Below are 7,815 nucleotides of genomic sequence, written 5' to 3' on the forward strand. Positions count from 1 at the left end.
ATTGACCTATAATTTTTAAATTGGACCACGTATTATATTACAGGGTAATAGTGTACCCTACCACAGGAAATAATTATAGGTCATTTAGGGGGTACACAGCGTGACCCTAAATTTTACTATGTATGCCTATGCGAAATAGAGTGTTCTGAGATGCTTAAAATGGAGAAATAAGCGTTCTAAAATTCTTTAAAAATTCAAAGACATCTTTCAATGGTTAACTAACGCAAGGCGCAATATCAGACCTTAATATTGACCCATAATATTTAAATTGGACCAGGTATTATATTACAGGGTAATAGTGTACCCTACCACAGGAAATAATAATAGGTCAATTAGGGGGTACACTATGTATATTTTAAATAGTGCATTAAAACAAGGAAATACGAAGACACTTTTCTATGTAAACTAACGGCACGGTATCGGACCTTAATATTGACCTATAATTTTTAAATTGGACCACGTATTATATTACAGGGTTATAGTGTACCCTACCACAGGAAATAATTATAGGTCAATAAGGGGTACGCAGAGTGACCCTAAAGTTTACTATGTATGCCTATGCGAAATAAAGTGTTCTGAGAAGCTTAAAATGAGGAAATAAGCGTTCTAAAATGCTTTAAAAATTCAAAGACATTTTTCTATGTTAACTAACGGCACGGTATCGGACCTTAATATTGACCTATAATTTTTAAATTGGACCACCTATTATATTACAGGGTAATAGTGTACCCTACCACAGGAAATAATTATATGTCAATTAGGGGGTACACAGCGTGACCCTAAAGTTTACTATGTATGCCTATGCGAAATAGAGTGTTCTGAGAAGCTTAAAATGAAGAAATAAGCGTTCTAAAATGCTTTAAAAATTTAAAGACATCTTTCAATGGTTAACTAACGCAAGGCGCGATATCAGACCTCAATATGGAACCATAATATTTAAATTGGACCAGGTATTATATTACAGGGTAATAGTGTACCCTACCACAGGAAATAATTATAGGTCAATTAGGGGGTACACTATGTATATTTTAAATAGTGCATTAAAACAAGGAAATTCGAAGACACATTTCTATGTTAACTAACGGCACGGTATCGGACCTTAATATTGACCTATAATTTTTAAATTGGACCACGTATTATATTACAGGGTTATAGTGTACCCTACCACAGGAAATAATTATAGGTCAATTAGGGGGTACACAGCGTGACCCTAAAGTTAACTATGTATGCCTATGCGAAATAAAGTGTTCTGAGAAGCTTAAAATGAGGAAATAAGCGTTCTAAAATGCTTTAAAAATTCAAAGACATCTTTCAATGGTTAACTAACGCAAGGCGTAATATCAGACCTTAATATTGACCCATAATATTTAAATTGGTTTAGGTATTATATTACAGGGTAATAGTGTACCCTACCACAGGAAATAATTATAGATCAATTAGGGGGTACACTATGTATATTTTAAATAGTGCATTAAAACAAGGAAATACGAAGACACTTTTCTATGTTAACTAACGGCACGGTATCGGACCTTAATATTGACCTATAATTTTTAAATTGGACCACGTATTATATTACAGGGTTATAGTGTACCCTACCACAGGAAATAGTTATAGGTCAATTAGGGGGTACACAGCGTGACCCTAAAGTTTACTATGTATGCCTATGCGAAATAAAGTGTTCTGATAAGCTTAAAATGAGGAAATAAGCGTTCTAAAATGCTTTAAAAATTCAAAGACATCTTTCAATGGTTAACTAACGCAAGGCGCAATATCAGACCTTAATATTGACCCATAATATTTAAATTGGACCAGGTATTATATTACAGGGTAATAGTGTAACCTACCACAGGAAATAATTATAGGTCAATTAGGGGGTACACTATGTATATTTTAAATAGTGCATTAAAACAAGGAAATACGAAGACACTTTTCTATGTTAACTAACGGCACAGTATCGGACCTTAATATTGACCTATAATTTTTAAATTGGACCACGTATTATATTACAGGGTTATAGTGTACCCTACCACAGGAAATAATTATAGGTCAATTAGGGGGTACACAGAGTGACCCTAAAGTTTACTATGTATGCCTATGCGAAATAAAGTGTTCTGAGAAGCTTAAAATGAGGAAATAAGCGTTCTAAAATGCTTTAAAAATTCAAAGACATTTTTCTATGTTAACTAACGGCACGGTATCGGACCTTAATATTGACCTATAATTTTTAAATTGGACCACCTATTATATTACAGGGTAATAGTGTACCCTACCACAGGAAATAATTATAGGTCATTTAGGGGGTACACAGCGTGACCCTAAATTTTACTATGTATGCCTATGCGAAATAGAGTGTTCTGAGATGCTTAAAATGGAGAAATAAGCGTTCTAAAATTCTTTAAAAATTCAAAGACATCTTTCAATGGTTAACTAACGCAAGGCGCAATATCAGACCTTAATATTGACCCATAATATTTAAATTGGACCAGGTATTATATTACAGGGTAATAGTGTACCCTACCACAGGAAATAATAGGTCAATTTGGGGGTACACTATGTATATTTTAAATAGTGCATTAAAACAAGGAAATACGAAGACACTTTTCTATGTAAACTAACGGCACGGTATCGGACCTTAATATTGACCTATAATTTTTAAATTGGACCACGTATTATATTACAGGGTTATAGTGTACCCTACCACAGGAAATAATTATAGGTCAATAAGGGGTACGCAGAGTGACCCTAAAGTTTACTATGTATGCCTATGCGAAATAAAGTGTTCTGAGAAGCTTAAAATGAGGAAATAAGCGTTCTAAAATGCTTTAAAAATTCAAAGACATTTTTCTATGTTAACTAACGGCACGGTATCGGACCTTAATATTGACCTATAATTTTTAAATTGGACCACCTATTATATTACAGGGTAATAGTGTACCCTACCACAGGAAATAATTATATGTCAATTAGGGGGTACACAGCGTGACCCTAAAGTTTACTATGTATGCCTATGCGAAATAGAGTGTTCTGAGAAGCTTAAAATGAAGAAATAAGCGTTCTAAAATGCTTTAAAAATTCAAAGACATCTTTCAATGGTTAACTAACGCAAGGCGCGATATCAGACCTCAATATGGAACCATAATATTTAAATTGGACCAGGTATTATATTACAGGGTAATAGTGTACCCTACCACAGGAAATAATTATAGGTCAATTAGGGGGTACACTATGTATATTTTAAATAGTGCATTAAAACAAGGAAATTCGAAGACACTTTTCTATGTTAACTAACGGCACGGTATCGGACCTTAATATTGACCTATAATTTTTAAATTGGACCACGTATTATATTACAGGGTTATAGTGTACCCTACCACAGGAAATAATTATAGGTCAATTAGGGGGTAAAAGAGTGACCCTAAAGTTTACTATGTATGCCTATGCGAAATAAAGTGTTCTGAGAAGCTTAAAATGAGGAAATAAGCGTTCTAAAATGCTTTAAAAATTCAAAGACATTTTTCTATGTTAACTAACGGCACGGTATCGGACCTTAATATTGACCTATATTTTTTAAATTGGACCACGTATTATATTACAGGGTAATAGTGTACCCTACCACAGGAAATAATTATAGGTCATTTAGGGGGTACACAGCGTGACCCTAAATTTTACTATGTATGCCTATGCGAAATAGAGTGTTCTGAGATGCTTAAAATGGAGAAATAAGCGTTCTAAAATTCTTTAAAAATTCAAAGACATCTTTCAATGGTTAACTAACGCAAGGCGCAATATCAGACCTTAATATTGACCCATAATATTTAAATTGGACCAGTTATTATATTACAGGGTAATAGTGTACCCAACCACAGGAAATAATTATAGGTCATTTAGGGGGCACACTATGTATATTTTAAATAGTGCATTAAAACAAGGAAATACGAAGACACTTTTCTATGTTAACTAACGGCACGGTATCGGACCTTAATATTGACCTATAATTTTTAAATTGTACCACGTATTATATTACAGGGTAATAGTGTACCTTACCACAGGAAATAATTATAGGTCAATTAGGTGGTACACAGCGTGACCCTAAAGTTTACTATGTATGCCTATGCGAAATAAAGTGTTCTGAGAAGCTTAAAATGAAGAAATAAGCGTTCTAAAATGCTTTAAAAATTCTAAGACATCTTTCAATGGTTAACTAACGGCACGGTATCGGACCTTAATATTGACCTATAATTTTTAAATTGGACAACCTATTATATTACAGGGTAATAGTGTACCCTAATACAGGAAATAATTATAGGTCAATTAGGGTTTACACAGCGTGACCCTAAAGTTTACTATGTATGCCTATGCGAAATGAAGTGTTCTAAGAAGCTTAAAATGAAGAAATAAGCGTTCTAAAATGCTTTAAAAATTCAAAGACATCTTTCAATGGTTAACTAACGCAAGGCGCGATATCAGACCTTAATATGGAACCATAATATTTCAATTCGACCAGGTATTATATTACAGGGTAATAGTGTACCCTACAACAGGAAATAATTATAGGTCAATTAGGGGGTACACTATGTATATTTTAAATAGTGCATTAAAACAAGGAAATACGAAGACACTTTTCTATGTTAACTAACGGCACGGTATCGGACCTTAATATTGACCTATAATTTTTAAATTGGACCACGTATTATGTTTCAGGGTTATAGTGTACCCTACCACAGGAAATAATTATAGGTCAATTAGGGGGTACGCAGAGTGACCCAAAAGTATACTATGTATGCCTATGCGAAATAAAGTGTTCTGAGAAGCTTAAAATGAGGAAATAAGCGTTCTAAAATGCTTTAAATATTCAAAGACATTTTTCTATGTTAACTAACGGCACGGTATCGGACCTTAATATTGACCTATAATTTTTAAATTGGACCACCTATTATATTACAGGGTAATAGTGTACCCTACCACAGGAAATAATTATAGGTCAATTAGGGGGTACACAGCGTGACCCTAAAGTTTACTATGTATGCCTATTCGAAATAAAGTGTTCTGAGAAGCTTAAAATGCAGAAATAAGCGTTCTAAAATGCTTTAAAAATTCAAAGACATCTTTCAATGGTTAACTAACGCAAGGCGCAATATCAAACCTTAATATTGATCCATAATATTTAATTTGGACCAGGTATTATATTACAGGGTAATAGTGTACCCAACCACAGGAAATAATTATAGGTCAATTAGGGGGTACACTATGTATATTTTAAATAGTGCATTAAAACAAGGAAATACGAAGACACTTTTCTATGTTAACTAACGGCACGGTATCGGACCTTAATATTGACCTATAATTTTTAAATTGGACCACGTATTATATTACAGGGTTATAGTGTACCCTACCACAGGAAATAATTATAGGTCAATTAGGGGGTACGCAGAGTGACCCTAAAGTTTACTATGCATGCCTATGCGAAATAAAGTGTTCTGAGAAGCTTAAAATGAGGAAATAAGCGTTCTAAAATGCTTTAAAAATTCAAAGACATTTTTCTATGTTAACTAACGGCACGGTATCGGACCTTAATATTGACCTATAATTTTTAAATTGGACCACGTATTATATTACAGGGTAATAGTGTACCCTACCACAGGAAATAATTATAGGTCATTTAGGGGGTACACAGCGTGACCCTAAATTTTACTATGTATGCCTATGTGAAATAGAGTGTTCTGAGATGCTTAAAATGGAGAAATAAGCGTTCTAAAATTCTTTAAAAATTCAAAGACATCTTTCAATGGTTAACTAACGCAAGGCGCAATATCAGACCTTAATATTGACCCATAATATTTAAATTGGACCAGGTAATATATTACAGGGTAATAGTGTACCCTACAACAGGAAATAATTATAGGTCAATTAGGGGGTACACTATGTATATTTTAAATAGTGCATTAAAACAAGGAAATACGAAGACACTTTTCTATGTTAACTAACGGCACGGTATCGGACCTTAATATTGACCTATAATTTTTAAATTGGACCACGTATTATATTACAGGGTTATAGTGTACCCTACCACAGGAAATAATTATAGGTCAATTAGGGGGTACACAGAGTGACCCTAAAGTTTACTATGTATGCCTATGCGAAATAGAGTGTTCTGAGATGCTTAAAATGAAGAGATAAGCGTTCTAAAATGCTTTAAAAATTCAAAGACATCTTTCAATGGTTAACTAACGCAAGGCGCAATATCAGACCTTAATATTGACCCATAATATTTAAATTGGACCAGGTATTATATTACAGGGTAATAGTGTACCCTACCACAGGAAATAATTATAGGTCAATTAGGGGGTACACTATGTATATTTTAAATAGGGCATTAAAACAAGGAAATACGAAGACACTTTTCTATGTTAACTAACGGCACGGTATCTGACCTTAATATTGACCTATTATTTTTAAATCTGACCACGTATTATATTACAAGGTTATAGTGTACCCTACCACAGGAAATAATTATAGGTCAATTAGGGGGTACGCAGAGTGTACCAAAAGTTTACTATGTATGCCTATGCGAAATAAAGTGTTCTGAGAAGCTTAAAATGAGGAAATAAGAGTTCTAAAATGCTTTAAAAATTCAAAGACATTTTTCTATGTTAACTAACGGCACGGTATCGGACCTTAATATTGACCTATAATTTTTAAATTGGACCACCTATTATATTACAGGGTAATAGTGTACCCTACCACAGGAAATAATTATAGGTCAATTAGGGGGTACACAGCGTGACCCTAAAGTTTACTATGTATGCCTATTCGAAATAAAGTGTTCTGAGAAGCTTAAAATGAAGAAATAAGCGTTCTAAAATGCTTTAAAAATTCAAAGACATCTTTCAATGGTTAACTAACGCAAGGCGCAATATCAAACCTTTATATTGACCCATAATATTTAAATTGAACCAGGTATTGTATTACAGGGTAATAGTGTACCCTCCCACAGGAAATAATTATAGCTCAATTAGGGGGTACACAGCGTGACCCTAAAGTTTACTATGTATGCCTATGCGAAATAAAGTGTTCTGAGAAGCTTAAAATGAGGAAATAAGCGTTCTAAAATGCTTTAAAAATTCAAAGACATCTTTCAATGGTTAACTAACGCAAGGCGCAATATCAGACCTTAATATTGACCCATAATATTTAAATTAGACCAGCTATTATATTACAGGGTAATAGTGTACCCTACCACAGGAAATAATTATAGGTCAATTAGGGGGTACACTATGTATATTTTAAATAGTGCATTAAAATAAGGAAATACGAAGACACTTTTCTATGTTAACTAACGGCACGGTATCGGACCTTAATATTGACCTATAATTTTTAAATTGGACCACGTATTATATTACAGGGTTATAGTGTACCCTACCACAGGAAATAATTATAGGTCAATTAGGGGGTACACAGAGTGACCCTAAAGTTTACTATGTATGCCTATGCGAAATAAAGTGTTCTGAGAAGCTTAAAATGAAGAAATAAGCGTTCTAAAAAGCTTTAAAAATTCAAAGACATCTTTCAATGGTTAACTAACGCAAGGCGCGATATCAGACCTTAATAAGGAACCATAATATTTAAATTGGACCAGGTATTATATTACAGGGTAATAGTGTACCCTACAACAGGAAATAATTATAGGTCAATTAGGGGGTACACTATGTATATTTTAAATAGTGCATTAAAACAAGGAAATTCGAAGACTCTTTTCTATGTAAACTAACGGCACGGTATCGGACCTTAATATTGACCTAAAATTTTTAAATTGGG

The sequence above is a fragment of the Parasteatoda tepidariorum genome, unplaced genomic scaffold (genome assembly GCF_982258835.1).
Source record: "Parasteatoda tepidariorum strain Cologne lab strain unplaced genomic scaffold, Ptep-v5.0 scaffold_18, whole genome shotgun sequence".
NCBI classification, from domain to species: domain Eukaryota; kingdom Metazoa; phylum Arthropoda; class Arachnida; order Araneae; family Theridiidae; genus Parasteatoda; species Parasteatoda tepidariorum.